At 47.5% G+C, this 17,512-nt stretch overlaps 1 protein-coding gene and 1 long non-coding RNA gene across 2 annotated transcripts in view; one reads left to right on the top strand and one right to left on the bottom strand.

Moving 5' to 3' along the window:
• The window catches only part of LOC101690947 (zinc finger protein 324A), a 38,671-nt gene that overhangs the window by 5,050 nt on the left and 16,109 nt on the right, over positions 1-17,512 (top strand). The gene's annotated exons all lie outside the window — the stretch shown is intronic.
• LOC106004482 lies at positions 4,768-10,164 on the bottom strand. Its single transcript, XR_001177503.2, has 3 exons — positions 9,826-10,164; positions 7,726-7,852; positions 4,768-6,480 (listed from the first exon to the last, which is right to left on the bottom strand). It is a non-coding gene; the product is annotated as an uncharacterized LOC106004482 (long non-coding RNA).

The raw sequence follows: 17,512 nt of genomic DNA, 5'->3' as shown, positions 1-17,512 counted from the left end.
CCCCAAGATGGGCCACTTAGGCATAAAGATTCTTTTGACTTAAAGGTAATCAAGGGGCCCCTGGGTGGCTCAGTGTGTGACTCTTGATCTCAGCTCAGGTCTTGATCTCTGATTGTGAGGCAGTTGGCCTCTGCACTGGATATAGAGCCTACTTAAAAGAAAAAAAGGAATAAACAGAACTCTGAGTGGCCCAGTTGGGTTGAGCGTCTGCTTTCCGCTCAGGTCATGGCACCCGACCCTGGGATCAAGTCCTGTATCAGGCTCCCTGCTCAGCGGGGAGCCTCTTTCTCTCTCTCCTCCCTGCTCCTACTTTCAAATAAATAAATAAAATCTTAAAAAACAAAAAACAAAACCAGCAGATGCAGGAAAAGCTCTCTGCCTTTCCCACAACTGCCTAATTTAAATGGGGAAGGAGAGACTGTAATAGGAAGAGAGTTATGAACAGAGACTCCCCTTTATGTAAGGAATTTATCTGCGTAATAGAGCAACCTTGTGTTTCCAAATCTCTCCTTTCAACTTCTTGCTGAAGGGCTTTCTCCGCTTCGTATCCTTAGACTTCTGCCCTCAGCTCACGTAAGCTTCATGTTGCCTCACTGTCTTCGGAATTTCCTGTCTGTTGATTCCCTGTATGTATGCCCATTAAATTTGATTTTCTCTTGATAATCTGTATCATGTCAGTTTGATTCTAAGTCCAGTTAGAAGGACCATAGGGCGGAGTAAAGTCTTCCTGCCTGACAGTTCCTAGGAGTGGAACTTCTAAGTCCTGTGTTAAGTTCATGTTTCTCTCTTCACTGCCAAACTGTTTTCCAAAGAGTCTCTACCGTTTTATATTCCCACCAGCACTGTAGGACTGTTTGTTTTCTCTGCCTTCCCGCCAACACTTGGTGTTGCATCCTGGTGAGGGTGAAATCTCAATGGATTTTTTATTTATTTATTTATTTATTATATTTTTTTAAAAGATTTATTTATTTATTTGACAGACAGAGATCACAATTAGGCAGAGAGGCAAGCAGAGAGAGAGAGAGAGGAGAAAGCAGGCTCCCCGCTGAGCAGAGAGCCCGATGCGGGGCTCGATCCCAGGAGCCTGGGATCATGACCTGAGCTGAAAGCAGAGGCTTTAACCCACTGAGCCACCCAGGCGCCCCTCAAGGGGTTTTTAACTTAAGTTTTCCTAATGAATAATGATGTCAGGCATCTTTCCATGTGCTTTTTAACATTTTGATAAAATGTCCATTCAGATCTTCTGTTCATTTTTACTTGGGTTGTCTTCTTATCATTGAGTTACACAAATTCTTTATATATTCTGTGTTAAGCCTCCGTATTTATTTCCTCTTGGTCTGTGCCTTATGACGGAAGTTTAAATGGTGGACAGGTTAGCAGAGGAGAGGCTCTCCGCAATGACGCAGTGGGCAGGGGCTATTTTCAGTGTGGGGAGATGAGGAGGTTGGTGACATATGGAATTCTCCTTTTTGGTAACTGCCTACTTGAAAGTAGTCCATTGGTCAGTTAGACCCTACGTATATACTTTTTTCTTTTTTTCAAGATTGATTTATTTATCTGAGAGAAAACACACATGCACACGTGAGCCCCCAGCGGGGAGGGGCGAAGGGTGAGGGAAAAGGAGAATCCTGAGCAGATTCCCCCTGAGCGCAAAGCCTCCACGTCGGGCTCAATACCATGACCCTGAGATCATGATCTGAGCTGCAATCAAGAGTGGGATGCTCACCCGACTAAGCGACCCAGGCCTCCCTGGTCTATGGATATTGTGAGGTGGGTCACCCAGTGATCCTGTGTTCAGCCAGGGCGTCACTACATCCCATCGCTTAGGCCTGTTTGCCTAAAAGCAGCCTCTACATAGAGACTTCATCAAAATGTAAAATACTGCTCTTCAAGGGACACCTGACTGACTCAGTTGGTACAGCAAGTGACTCTTGGATCTCAGGGTTCTGAGTTCAAGCCCCATGTTGGCCTCAGAGCTTACATTAAAGAAAAAATAAAATATCCCTCTTCAAAAGATGTTATTAAGAAAATTAAAACAAGGGGTGCCTGGGTGGCTCAGTGGGTTAAGCCTCTGCCTTCGGTTCAGGTCATGATTCCAGGGTCCTGGGATCGAGCCCCGCATCGGGCTCTCTGCTCAGCGGGAAGCCTGCTTCCCCATCTCTCTCTGCCTGCTGTTCTGCCTACTTGTGATCTTTCTCTGTGTGTCAAATAAATAAATAAAATATTTAAAAAAAAAAGAAAAGGAAAGATCACTTGAGTAAAGTTATTTTGGTACTCTTTTTTTTTTTTTTTTAAAGATTTTATTTATTTATTTGACAGAGAGAGATCACAAGTAGGCAGAGAGGCAGGCAGAGAGAGAGAGAGGAGGAAGCAGGCTCCCCGCTGAGCAGAGAGCCTGATGCGGGACTCGATCCCAGGACCCTGAGATCACGACCTGAGCCGAAGGCAGCGGCTTAACCCACTGAGCCACCCAGGCGCCGCTATTTTGGTACTCTTAAGTCTGTTCTACAGATCTGTGTGTCTGTCTTTATGCCAGTGCCACAGTTTTGATTACTATAGCTTTATAGAAATTTTTTAAATTAGGTAAAGTAAATCCGGCTTTGTTCCTGGTCAAAATCATTTTGGCTCTTTTAATTCTTTTGTGAATTTAGGATCAGCTTGTTAGTTTCTACTGAAGATGTCAGCTGTGGTTTTGATAGGGATTGCATGGAGTCTGTATTTCAACTTGGAGAACACTGTCATCTTAAAACATTGAATCAGCTAATCCACGAGCATGGACTGTTTCTCACCAGTTTCTCTTAGCACTGTTTTATAGCTTTCAGAGTGTTTTCAGAGTACGGCACTTGTTTTGTTAGACCTATTCATTTCATTCTTTCTCAGGCTGCTATGAATGGAATTGCTTCATTAATCATATTTGATCATTTGTATGGGTAACTTTGCAGCTCTGCTTTGTCCTTGTTTTTGCATATATATATATATGTATATATATATATGGCATATATTTGCATATATACATATATGTCTTTTTAGAGCAGGAGAGAGGAATAGATGTGGGGGAGGGACCCAGGGGCAGGAGAGGGGGACAGAGACTCTCACGAGTACTCTACACTGAGTGCTGAGCCCTGAGCCAAAACCAAGAGTCAGACACTTAACCAACTAAGCCACCCAGGTACCCGTCATACCTATTTTTAATATACTTTTTAATGGATTCCTTGGGATTTTCTACACCCAGATCATGTCATCTACAAATAAAGACACTTTTAACTTTGGGGACACCTAGGTGGCTCAGTCGGTTAAGCATCTGCCGTGGGCTTAGGTCATGATCCCAGGTCCTGGGATTGCATCCTGCATCAGGCTCCCTATTCAGCGGGGAGCCTGCTTCTCCCTCTGCCTGTCGGTCCCCCTGCTTGTGCCCTTGCTCTCTGACAAATAAAATCTTTAAAAAAAAAAAAAAAAGACACTTTAACTTGTTCCTTTCCAGTGTATATCCTAATTTGCATTTCTATCCTGTGCCCTCCTGGGAAAGGCTGAAAGATTCTAGGCTCTCAGTCTTTTAAGTCAGATACCAAGAGCTCACCTGGTGAAGGGAGAAGTGGTCTAAAAGCCTGACAGTGATGTAGAAAGGAGATGCTGATCTCTTGTACCCACTTACGGTTCTGCCTGGCCCTTGGAGATCTTACATCCAGTGATGTAACCAACCTGTCTATAGATTTTGGACATCAGGGGCCTTACTCATGGGCAGGTCCCAGGAGACAGCGGCCCCTCAACTCTACTGGGGAATGTGGACATTCCCAGGAACAAAGAACCCAACCCCTGCTGCCCAGGAAGAACTAGAGATTGCCATATGGAATACCCAGTGTCCAAAGCTCTGGGCCTGTCAGGCTGTCCTGGCATCCAGGACCAAGATTTAACCCAGAGACTTTCAGCCTGTCCCAGGAGGCCCTGGGTCTAGACTGCAAGGGTTCTGTGCCATCCTGCTGTTGAAGTTGAGGTCTCCCACTGAGACCTTTCTCCCTCTTTATCCTGTTAGAGCCCTATTCTGTTCTCCATCTCACCCACCCCCAACCACACACACAATAGGTAGAAATTAAAGACAGCTTCAACAGTGAGGCAGGCAGTTTCAGGGTTGGGTGATTTGGAGACTAGACAGATCCATCACAGGCATCATCTGTAGACAATACCAAAAGGGTGCCTGGGGGGCTCAGTCATTTAAGCGTCTGTCTTCAGCTCAGGTCATGATCCCAGGGTCCTGGAATCAAGCCCCGATTCTTCCTTTACCTCTCCCTGCTACTCCTCCTATTTGTGGTTGCTCTCTTTCAAATAAATAAATAAATCTTTTTTTTTTTTTTTTTAAATTACCCACTAAAGAGGGAAGCTATTTCTGGAAAGTCCTGGAGAGAAGAGGTCAGTCAGGTCCATGCCTGAACCACTGGGGACAGGGCAGAGATGGAAAATGAGGCCACCCCAAAGAGCTCCCATCACACATGTCTCCCTCCTGGGAATGAGTGAGGACAAAATCAGCCTTCCCTGAATATGCTGAGATGACAGGCTGTGGGGGGCCCCGCCAGCCTGTAGAAGTGAGATGCCATCTGGCAATGGCATAATCTGGCAAAGCACCTGGACAGATTAGAAAGTGTGATGTCGTTCCTGAAAGCTTCCCAGGTATCTGGCGATCTCCTGGGAGGGGTGTTAGGATATTTTTCAATATTTGGCCTATGGTTTCTTCACAAAGGCTCCTTTCACATAAGTTTTCTCAGGAGTGAACTCTTTTTTAAAAAAAGGATTTTATTTATTTGACAGATGGAGATCACAAGTAGGCAGAGAGGCAGACAGAAAGAGAGGGGGAAGCAGGTTCCCCACTGAGCAGAGAACCTGATGTGAGCTCTTAAGGTGAACAAAGAAAATGCCCCAGTTAGTTAGTGGTTTTCCACATTTGATACACTCCTTAGACTTTTCTTTGGTATAAACTTTGTGGTGCTGAGTGAGGCTGGGGCTCTGGCTGAAGGCATTCCTATGTCCACTGCACTCAGATGGCTCTTTTCCGGTGACCTTTCTGGTGCTGAGAGAGGTCTGACCTATAGCGGAAAGCTTTTCCACACTCAGTACACGCATAAGACTTTTCTTCAATGTGAACTCTCTGGTGCCGACTGAGGTTGGATCTTGTACTGAAGGCTCTCCCACGTTGGCTGCACTTGTAAGGCCTCTTTCCAGTGTGAACTATCTGGTATGTAACAAGGTTGGAGCTATAGCTGAAGGCTTTTTCACACTCATAAGGCTTTTCTCCAGTATGGATTCACTGGTGTGCAACAAGATTAGAGGGCCAGCTGAAGGCTTTCCCACACTGTTTGACAGAGATCACAAGTAGGCAGAGAGGCAGGCAGAGAAAGGGGGAAGCAGGCTCCCTGCTGAGTGGAGAGCCTGATGTGAGGCTGGATCCCAGGACCCTGGGATCATGACTTGAGTTGAAGGCAGAGCTTTAACCCACTGAGCCACCCAGACGCCCCTGTTGTGAACTTTCTGATGCCAATGAAGATGAGAACTGCTAATGAAGGCTTTCCCGCATTCACTGCACGTACAAAGTCTTGCCCCAGTATGTATTTTCTGGTGCTCCACAAAACTGGTGATGCAGCTGTAGACTCTCTGGCACGGTCTGCACTTACAAGGCCTTTCTTTGTCGTAACTTCCTGATGGTGAGCGACACTGAAGCTGCAAGTGAAGGTCTTCCCACAGTGGCCACAGGCATAAGGCCATTCTTCAGTGGACTCTCCACTGCTGAGTGAGTGTGTACTTCTGGGTGAAGGCTATCCCACACTCACTGCAACCGTGATACACTTTTCCAGTAGGAACTTTCTCATGTGTCCTCAGTTTCAAAAGGTGGCTGAAGGCCTTCCCACATTCCTTACACACACAGGGTGTCTCTCCAGTGGCGTTTTCGGGTAACGAACAGTGGTGGCATGCTCTTCAGGGGCATTTCCCCGTGCTGGGCATCTGCAGGGTCTCTCTGGAATGAGTGAGCAGGTGGTCTAGGAGCATGAGAGCCTTCAGAAAGCTGTTCCCACAGCTGCTGCACTTGAAGGACTTCTGTGTGGTGTGGCCTCTCTGCTGCTGCTGGTGCCTGGTGCCCGTGTGGCTTCCCCATGCTGTGGGTGGCCCGGTGCTGCACGAGGTCGAGGCCGTCCAGGACATCCTTAGCACGTTTGCTGCCTGTGAAGCGTTTTTCTCTACTGGGCTCCTGCTGGCACTGGTGAGAGCTTATTCTGAGCCAGAAGCCTCTCCCACATGCCTCACACTTGTCTGGTTTCTGCGTAGGGTGATTTCCCTGACACTTAGCCAAGTGTAATGTCTTTGAGACCAAGCCACACATGTCACAGATGTTGGCCTTCAGGGTGGAAGGATATGCCTTAGGGGTCCTGAAATGGTACGCTCCTTCTACAGAAACACCCTGTTCAAGAGGGGCTTCCTCCACTCCACACCAGCAACCTGAAAGCAGAGAAATACCAGCAAAGTATATATGGGCTTTGTTGGGAGGGGGCAGTCCCCTCCCAGATGTGGATCTGACAAATTTAGGAGTGAGTCTGCAGGATCAAGTCAGGGGGAGGTAGAGCTTGTGGTGCAGGACAGGGCCTAGGAAAGCCAGTGAAGGTGAAGATCCAGGACGTGAGAACACACGTGAGGGTTCTGGCTAGGAGGAGAGGCAGGAACTGCAACCTCTCAGCTCTCAGCAGGACCCAATACAGGCAGGCCCCAGATCTCAGACAGGAACAAGGGTCACAAGAGTCTCCATGACCGCAGGAAAATCCAGCTGCAACCAGGCATCTGGTGCTTAAAGCCTCTATGAGGATATATGCACATCTCATAATACACTGGCTGTGGGCTAAGGTGGGACATCCCTGTAAAAGGAGGAGTGGAGGGGAATAAGGAAGACACCGATCAGAGCACTGTACACAGACAAAGTGGAAATGGCAAGAATGTGTTGTCTAAAACAAGGAAGGAAAATGGAGTAAGGTATGGGTACTGGCCCCAGCAGCAAAGGCCAGTGGATACAGGGCAGGTAGTACAGTGTGAACCCAGCCCCAGCGTCACGTCTGCACCAGTTCCCACTCATCAGAGGCAGACCTCCTCCCAGCCTCTTCTGTGGTATATGGAGCTATGTGCACCCTGTCAGGCTCCCAGCCTTCTCTGTCCTGTTCCAGGTGAGCAACCATGCAGGACCTGAAAGTTCTAAGTCCTGGGAAAAAGACAGAGTGGGTGAGTGGCTGGCTCAGCCAAGGGCAACCTACCCTGTGATAGACGAGAGGGAGCTCTCATCATCTCCGCAACTAGGGAGAAAACCCAGTGTTACAAAATAAGCCTGTGAGGAGCATCTCCTGGAAGAGCCCAGCCTCAGGTAGTGATGATGTCCATGTCTACAGTCCATGACGTAGCCCAGCTCCTGGAAATGTCTGATATAAAAAAGTGGGAGGGAAGAACCTGGGCACAGAGGTCCCACTTATCTAGACAAACTCAGGCAACCGACTGAGCCCCTCGGTCCTGAACCCTTCTACAGGAAGGGAAGCAGATATTAGGGCTCCTCAGGGGAAGGAGCAGGCTGTGCCTTTGCCCCAGCTCTGCACACACAGCAGATAGCCCAGAGGCTATCTGCTCAGCTGTCAGAACACAGAGCTATTCCCGGGAGAAGAGGAAGGACAGAGATCAGAACAGCAAGCTGGGGTGGGAGGGCCTTACCCATTGAGGCCACAAGCACCAGGGTCTCCAGCATCACATTGTGGTACAGGCACCTCTGAGTTTCATCAAGGAGCTCCTACTCCTCCTGGAAGAAGTATATGGCCACGTCCTCAAAGGTCCCCCAGTCCTGTCATGGTGAAGACAGCTAAGTCAGCCATGGTGAGGACAGGGCAGCAAGAAAACTACAAAAAAAACCCACAGATGAACCCATCCAGACCTGGGCCTGTGACCCTACGTGCTGCCATCTTTCTAGTAGGTAGTCTCTGACTCTCAAATCAACCCTGCCAACAAACTCCTAGGTCACCCTTCTCCCTGAGCTCTAAAGCCATGGGGGCCATTGTCTTTTCATGTCCCACTGATCACTGTGTCCTCCTTCACACAGCAGGGAGGTGGGCAGATAGTTGCCACAAGGTCAGGGCCTGGTCGTGGGGCCTCACTGCCTCCTACCAGATGATTCTCCTGGCTCCCCAGATCCTGCCTCCCAGAACAACAAAACTGGGGCTCATCTCGTGTAGGCCCCCAGTACCAGGACTCCAGTCCATCAATTCATATGCCCCTGCATGTGCATATCCATCTTTGTACCACACATCTCCAGATCCCACCACTATCCCATGGCCCATTCTTCCTCCCAGCAAGCCTACAGATCACTCTGCAAATGGTGTCCAAAATGTGGCTAACTTGGTGAGGTCAACCAGGATCCCATCCTGACCCAGACTTTCAAAAGTCCCCATTTCCAGAGGTGGCACCCAGCTTTCCTTCAGTTTCTCTAACTGGTCCTATTCCTACCTTTAACCCTTAGCCATCCAGACTAGGCCACAAAGACTTCTGGGACCTCCAAGTCTCTCTGCCTTTATTCATGCTGTCCCCTCACCAGCCTCAGTATTCCTCTTTCCTTCTGATGCAACGCCCCCACCCCCACCCCAAGCCTAGGACACTCAGCCTACTGCCACTGAGCTAACTTGTCATCCTGACTGAAACACTCAGACCCCAAAGAGGGTGGCCAAGAAATGCCTGTGAGCCCACAGAGAGGTGACTAAACACGAGTCCCAGTTCCACTGTCATGTTACTTGTGTCTCCAATATGCCTTAGCCTCTGTCCCAGGGATCTTGGTCACTTTCTGGACCCCTTCTCACACACACATTCTCTTGTGGCTCCTCCTCCCTTCATCTGACTTTGTGACACCCATCGACCCCGTCCAGTACCCAGGCCAGCCACCCAATCCTCAGATGCCACTGTAGGACATCTTCACCATAAGCTAAAGATGACCCCTCTCAAATGTGAGCCAGAGCTCCACTGCAGCTCACTGTCTGACTGCTGCTGACTGGAGGTCTCCAAGCTGAATTCCTCAGCATAACTTAGACCTGCCATGTCCAGCTGCCCCTTAGGAAGTCTTTAGGACATCTCAGCCTGGACAGGGTCAAAATCTGCCTCCTGATCCTCCCTGAAACCTGCTCCACCCAGCAACCTCTCCATCTCACTCGATGCCCTTCAGTTCCACCTAGTAACCAAGGCCAAAATCCATGGAACTAGCACAGGCTCCTCCACTTCTCTGCACATCACAAAATCTGGCTGACTTGTAAGATCCAAAATCCAACCATTTCTCCCAACTCCAGGCCATGACACCATCACCCACCTAACCTAGTAAAAGAGCATCCTTATGAGCCTCCCTTTCTGCCCCCTCAACTTCACCTCCTACCCCACCCTACCTCTGTTTTCCGCTCTGCAGCCAAAGGGAGCCTGTGAACATCTCTACTCCAAACCTTCCGTGGCTCCCACCATCTTCAGGCCAAGCTCCCCAGGCTGCCATGTTCCGGCCTGACTCCGGCCCACCGGACATAAATAACGGAGGCCTGTGGTTCCCCGAATACTCCCAGCTCAGTCTCTTCTCTGAGCATTTGCACATCCCGGTCCCTGTGCCTGAAAGAGCTTTCCACATCTTGTCCCACTGGATTCCAGAATCGTGAAAATTCCCACAGAAACTACGGCCGGGACTCAGGACCTCAGGCTTGGGGTGATCTGAGGGTCGCAGCAGCAAAAGAAGTGAAGGCGGAGGAGGGGTCCAGCGACTCCCCACTCCCTTCTACTGTGGACCCCACTCACCCGCGCCAGATCCACCAGCGCCACCGCCGCCATGGGACCCGGGCAGGCCCTGAGTGCGCAGCCGATGCCCACACCTCCGCCGGGCAGGCGCCCGCCGCCCGTCGCAATCGGGGCCTCAGAGGGGACGGCGGGCGAATGCGGAGGGAAGAGGACAGCCCCGTTACCAGAGATCACGGCTAGGACGGAGCGGGGCAGCTCATCCCAGCCTTCCCGCCCCCCCGGCTGGGTCCCAAGGAGGTGCCTGCCGGAGCTCAGCTCCCCGAGGGCGGGGCAAGGGCATGACGAACGTGCTCTAGGGAGACGCGCCGGAAGCCCGGGGAGCCGCGGGATATAGCCCTCTTCGGTGCTGGGATTGGTGGCGGGTCGCCGCCGTCCCCGTGGCCTTCTGGTCGTTGTAGTTTCTGCCGCGCACAGGCCTCGCGTAGGGCGTCCGCGCGTTCCGCTTGGCAACGCTCGAGTGGCCCCGCAAGGGCTGCTGGGACGGGGAGCCCGCAGTTCTGAGGGGCAGTGCTGTGTTTACGCTTTCTCTGACGGGGCTACCCCGGGTTCCTCCCGCAGAGATGCAGGGCCCGCGCTCTGGAGGGAGGACCAGCCCGGAGGGGGCCTCTGGGGCGCAGCTTCACTTCTTCATTTCCCCGGTCAGAACCTTCTGGGATGAGCCTGAACATTCCGTGCTGGACAGTCCCTCGGGGATTCGGACGCGCTCCCAGAAGCAGCTCTAACTCGAAATCCGGTGACGAGATTTGGTCACTGCTGCACCTCTCTTCTCGAGAAGTGACAGGAGAAGTATTTAGCACAGGCCAGGCACGTAGTGCTGTGAAACCCAGGAAAGGGAATCCTACTAAAGTGTGAAAGGGCGAGCTCTCGCTTGGTACGGCTGCGAGTCAAGAATTACCGACAGAAGCAGCTTCAGCAGCCAAGAATCCTCAGCTACAGGCCCCGACGAAAAGACGCGCACTGCATCTCCTACAGCAGTGAGTGGGCCCTGTGCCTCAGCCGGCGAGAGCCCATCGTCACCCTGGACCTTCTCCGCTGGACTTTCCTTCAGAACAGCCCCTCCTAACCCCCTTCGTCCTCTCTGTACAATAACGTTCTTCTCCTTTGTTACATTTGCCTATAGTTTTGCTGTATCTTGCATGTCCAGAATTGTAATTCTCTCCTATTCCCAAATAATCCCATTTTTGCTGGTAAAGTAACTTCTATTTGTAAGGCTAACACTACTAAATAAGACACTGGGGATAAAAATTATGTTTATAAAAAATAAAAAATAAAAAAATAAATAAACAAGACAGCTGTTGTTATCCTTATCATCATCATCATCATCCCAAGGCTCTCATAGCACTGCCAGGGGAGGGCAAGTTGGAAACGCGTCTTTCGAGAATCATTGTTGACATCTATCAAAGAATAAAATGTCCTCATCCTGACTTTGCAAGTAGCCATATAGGCAGTGTGTATATGGCTTTTTTTTAAAGATTTTATTTATTTATCTGAGAGAGAGACAGAGAGAACATGAGAGGTGAGAAGGTCAGAGGGAGAAGCAGACTCCCCCATGGAGCTGGGAGCCCGATGCAGGACTCCATCCTGGGACTCCAGGACCGTGACCTGAGCTGAAGGCAGTTGCTCAACCAACTGAGCCACCCAGGCGCCCGAAATTTTTTTTTTTTTAAGATTTTTATTTATTTATTTGACAGAGAGATCACAAGTAGACAGAGAGGAAGGGAAGCAGGCTCCCCGCCGAGCAGAGAGCCTGATGTGGGACTCGATCCTAGGACCCGGAGATCATGACCCGAGCCTAAGGCAGCGGCTTAACCCACTGAGCCACCCAGGCGCCCCAGTGTTGAAAATTTTTTAAAAAGTATATTCTTGTACTGTGGTAGGCAGAATCTAATGACTCCAAAGATGTCCACTAACCTGTCTGCAAATGGGATTCCCTCGGGCCTCAGTGCTAGTGACAGGAGTACCAAACAGGGTGGAAAGCTGGTAACACTAGGGCTCCAAATCCCCAGAGGGGACAAGTGCCTGCCCACCTCTAAAATCCTGCATTTTAGGATATGTGAACTATGCAGGGATTGTGCTAGTTTCTTATTGCTGCTGTAATAAATTACCATAAACCAACCGACTGGCTTAAAATGACACAAGTTTACTCTTCCAATTCATTCTTTCTTTCTTTCATTCTTTCTTTCCTCTTCCAATTCTGGAGGCCAGATGAAATTAATTTAGATGGGCAAAAATCAAGGTGTTACCATAGCTAGTTTCTTTTGAGGCTCTAGGAGAAAATCTGTTCATTACCTTTTTCAGCTTGTTGAGGGAGCCTTCATTCCTTGGCGCTTGACTTCCTTTCCTCACATCCCTCCAACTTCTTACTTCTGTTCTGTTGCTGCATCTCCTACCTCCTCTTTTGACTTTCTTTTTCCACAAAAATGTGTTTTTTCACTGACAATTTTCGGATAGCAGAGGAATCTAAAACAGGTTTTTTTTGGGGGGGAAAGTAATTTCAGATTATAATTACTACTACACTAAAAATTGTGGTTAAATACGAAGTAGTGTATTTAAAACACAGTAGTTAAAACACAGTAGTTTTCATTTTAACCATTTTTAATGTACAGTCCCATGACATTAATTGTATTCATAATATTGTAAAACCATCACCACTACCTATTTCCAAAAGTTTTCCATCACCCAAGCAGCAACTTTGCCCATTAAACAATAACTCCCCATTCCTCCTTTCCCTGGCCCCTGTCAACTTCTTCTTTATTTTTAATTTTTTTTGAATCTTTTAAAAATTTATTTATTTATTTTTAAATTTCTTTTCAGTGTTCCAAAATTCATTGTTTATGTACTACACCCAGTACTCCATGCACCCTGTTAACTTATTTTTTTTTTTAAGATTGTATTTATTTACTTACTTGACAGAGAGCACAAGCAGGCAGAGAGACAGGCAGAGGCAGAGAGAGAAGCAGGCTCCCCACTGAACAAAGAGCCCGATGCGGGGCCCAATCCCAGGACACTGAAACCATGACCATAGCCGAAGGCAGCAGCTTAACCCACTGAGTCACCCAGGTGCCCCCACCCTGTTAACTACTAATCTACTTTCTACCCCTACGAATTTGCCTATTCTAATGATTTCCTTTAACTACTCTTGTCCTTTTGTGTCTGCATAATTTCACTTAGCAGCTGTTTTCAAGGTTTATCCATGTTGTAACACTTACCAGTACATCATTCTTTTTGATAGGTGAACAATATCTCATTGTATGACAAGACACATTTTGTCCTTTCATCTGCTCAGGGACTCTTGGGTTGTTTCCACCTTTTTACCCATTATGATTAATGAGCAATGAACACTGGCATAAAAGTATCTGTTTGAGTCCCTGTTTTCAAATCTTTGGGTATATACCTAGGAGTGAAACTGCTGGGTGATACGGTAATTCTATCTTTAACTTTCTGAGAAACTGCTGAACTATTCTCCATAATGGCTACACTGCTTTACAGTCTATCCAGCAACATATGAGGGTCCATTTTTCCACATCTGAACCATTCTTTTTCTTTTTTTTTTTTTTCATGATAGCAATCCTAGTAGGTTTGAAATGGTGTCTTTTGATTTGCATTCCTCTAAAGACTAATGAGCATCTTTTCATGTGCTTATTGGCCATGTGAATATCTTGTTTAGAGAAATATCTGTTCAAGTCTTTTGTCCATTTTTTAATTGGGTTCTTTTGTATTTAAATTCTTTATGTATTCTGGATATTAAACTTCATCAAATAAGTGATTTGCAAGTATTTTCTCCCATTCTTGGGTAGGTTTTTTACTCTGCTTGTAATGAATACCTTTTGATGTACAAACATTTTAAATTTTGATGAAGTCCAGTTTATCTTTTTTAAAATTTATTTTAATTTTTTTAAGCGAGGAAGTGGGGACACCTGGGTGGCTCAGTCAGTTGAGCCTCTGCCTTCGGCTCAGGTCATGATCCCAGGGTCCTGGGATCGAGCCCCTCATGGGGCTCTCTGCTCGGCGGTGAGCCTGCTTCCTCCTCTCTCTGCTTGCCTCTCTGCCTACTTGTGATCTCTCTCTCTCTCTTAAATGAATAAATAAAGTCTTAAAAAAAAGAGAGAGAGAGAGAGGAAGGGGGAAGGACAGAGGGAGAAAGAGAGAGAGATTCTTAATCTGACTTCACACTCAGCACAGAGCCTGACTCAGGAGTTGATCTCACAACCCTGAGATCATGACCTATGCCAGATTCAAGAGTCAGACACTTAACCAACTGAGTCACCCAGGTGCCCCCAGTTTATTTTTTATTTTGTTACTTAAGCTATTGGTGTCACAAATTCAAGATCATTGGGGCGACTGGGTGGCTCAGTGGGTTAAAGCCTCTGCCTTCGGCTTAGGTCATGATCCCAAGGTCCTGGGATCAAGCCCCACATCGGGCTCTCTGCTCAGCAGGGAATCTGCTTCCTCCTCTCTCTCTGCCTGCCTCTCCCCCTACTTGTGATCTCTGCCTGTCAAATAAATAAATAAAATCTTAAAAAAAAATTCAAGGCCATTATCAAAGGTCATTGAGATTCATCCTTATGTTGTCTTCTAAGAATTTTATGATTTTTAGCTCTTATATTTATGCTGTTGATTCATTTTGAGTTAATTTTTTGTGTATGGTATGAGTTTAGGGGTATACCTTCATTCTTTTGTATGAGGATACCCAGTCGTCTCAGCACCATCTTTTGAAGATTCAATACCAATCGAATGGAATTGACACCCTTGTAAAATATCAATTAACCATAGTTATATAGGCCTATTTCTGGACTTTCAAGTCTCTTCCATTGGTGTATGTGTCTGTCCACTAGTGTATATGCCACTATCACACTGTTTTGATTATTACAGCTTTGTAGTAAGTTTTAAAATCAGAAAGTGTGATTTTGTTCTTTTTCAGGTTTGTTTCAGCTGTTTGGGGTCCTTTGTAGTTTCATATGAATTTGAGGATCAGCTTTTTCATTTCTACATAAGAGGGATGTTGGAATTTTGAAGGGAATTGCATTGAATCTGTAGTTTTGGGTAGCATTGACATTTTAACAACATTAAGTCTTCCTGTCCACTAATATGGGATGACTTTCCATTTATTTAGATATTTTTAATTTCCTTCAATGATGTTTTCTAGATTTCAGTGCACAGTGTTTCACCTCAGTGTATTTTTTTAAAGATTAAAAATTTTTTTTATTCATTTGACAGACAGAGATCACAAGTAGGCAGAGAGGCAGGCAGCGAGAGAGGAAGGGAAGCAGGCTCCCTGCCGAGCAGAGAGCCCGATGCGGGGCTCGATCCCAGGACCCTGAGATTATGACCTGAGCTGAAGGCAGAGGCTTTAACCCATGCCTCAATGTATTATTATAGTTACTGTATCCTTTTAGATCCTATTGTAAATATAGCTTCCTTAATTTCCTTTTTAGATTGTATATTGCTGGCATATAGGAGCACTTGGATTTTTTATGTGTTAATTCTGTACCCTGCAACTTTGCTAAATCTGTTTATTAGCTCCAGTAGCTTTCCTATGGATTCTTTGGAATTTTTATATCATCTATGTATAGAGATATTTTTGCTTCCTCCTTTCCAATCAGGATGCCTTTATTCTGTTTCTTACTTGATTTCTCTGGCAAGATCAATTGGCAACATCAAGTGGCAGTGATGCAAGTGAGCATCGTTGTCTTATTCCTGATCTCAGTGTGCAAGCTTTCTGTCTTCCACCTTTAAGTATGTTAGCTGGAGATTTTTCACAAGTGCCCTTTATCATGTTGAAGAAATTTCCTTATATTGCTAGTTCTCTTGAGAGTTTTTGTCATGAAAAGGTGTTTGATTTCCTTTGACCTTCTTGTTTCTCCCTTATGAGAATGCTTGTGATTCCATTTAGGGCCCACCTGAATAGTCCAGGATAATCTCTCCATTCCAAGATCTTTAACCTAATCATAACTGCAAAGTCTTTTTTTTTTTTTTTCTGTGACATATCTCTTTCCACATAAAGTAACATACTCACAGGTTCAGGGATTAAGGATTAACTTCTTGGGAAGTTAGGGGGCAAGATGATGCTGACCAGGATGGAGAAGCTGAATTGAAGGATCTGAAAGCAACAGTGGGAAAGAAGGGGTCAGATGTGGAGGCTCAGCTGGAGGAGGCTGGGAGACAACCAAGGCCCAGGAGTCACATGAGAGGAAGTTTGGGTCTAGAGGACAGTAGGAATGAGATACAGCCACTGGACTTAGAGGCACTAGTTAAGCACCAGCCTCATTCAGCAATAGTCCAGGCTTGTAATAATGCCCTAGACTGGTGAAGTGGCCCTGGATCAGACTTAGGAGATGGTGGTCCCAAGGAGGACAGATGGTGAGAGCATGTTACAGGGAGGGGTCCCGGAAGGTTCTGCACACTACAAGGCTCCACACTGGGACTGCAGTCCTTGTAGGCATGCTGGTATAGATGATGGTTCAGTTTCCTGCAAGTGCAGGGTCAGGATGTACTATCCACCATGATAGTGGAGCTACTGGGACTGGAAGGATTGTCCTGCGGTGGAACAGGTAGGACAAGCCTGGTAAGAGGTTAAGAAAAGCAAAGGCAGAGGTGTAAGAGAGCCAGAGGTATTTGGGAATCCATGTGTTTGTAGCTGGGAGATGGAGCAGAGGACAGTGACAGGTGGGGAAGGCTTGAACAAAGGACCAGGGGCATTCCTTAGCCCTGAGTGACATTGGAGGTTTTGTTGCAAGACCAGCTGGGAATTGGGTCCTGGTTATCATTTCCAGGCTCACTGGCTGCCATGTGCGGAGCGGCCTGGGGAGAGTTGAGAGGGCTCATCCAAGGACAGCAGAAAGAAGAGGACCTAGAGGTGTGGGAAAGGAGCTGTCGCAAATGGATGAATCTGTCATGAGTCAGGCAGGACAGGGGGTACAAGGGCTTGGTGCTGGGGCCCTAGGGGAAAGTTTGAACCTGGGGTCACATTGTGGGGTGTGTCCAGGGAACCACTTGGAAGTAGGGCATACACAGACTGAATGATATCCACTTCCCCTCCTACTTTATGACACAGTGGCTGCAATGCAGTGGCCAGTGTCTTGGGAGAAGGAGAAGGCCCTGATGTTGGTAGACTAGCATCCCCTGTGAAATAGAGGCCTGAAGAAGAGGGTAAGCTGGAGGAGTTAGTGTGTCTGGGAGGTGTTAGAGGAGAGAGAGTGAGGTGCCCTGGGTTCTAGGCCTGGGGCTCGAAGATACCTACTCATGTGCGCTGCAGGATCGTCAGCCGTCTTCCTCACTGCAGGGCCTGGTGACCTTCAAGGACGTGACCGTGGACCTCTCTTAGGAGGATGGAGACTCTTCACTGGCTCAGAGGATTCTGTGCCAGGTCGTGATGTTGGATGACTTCATGTTCACCGCCTTCCTGAGGGATCTCCTGTGTCTCTTTTTTATGTGTTCCTTTTCAGAGTTGTAGGCATTCAGGTTGGGCGATGGGTACTCCCTTAGGCTCTTCCTGAGCCACTCCATCTTTGCTGCCCTAGGCTTGGGGCCTGGGGAGAAGGGTCAAGGTTCTCTCCCTCTTTCCAACAACCTTTTTGGGTTTGCCTCTATAACAGGGTCTCTCTGTGCCATGGATTCTGCTTTCTTTCTCCAGCAGATACTTCCTTAAAACTTCCAATGCCAGTCTCTGGGGGTCCTATTGTCATTG

This window comes from Mustela putorius, unplaced genomic scaffold, assembly GCF_011764305.1.
Source record: "Mustela putorius furo isolate JIRA1106 unplaced genomic scaffold, ASM1176430v1.1 tig00000196_pilon_pilon_pilon, whole genome shotgun sequence".
Lineage (NCBI taxonomy): Eukaryota > Metazoa > Chordata > Mammalia > Carnivora > Mustelidae > Mustela > Mustela putorius.
This window is presented reverse-complemented; position numbering and strand designations above follow the sequence as displayed.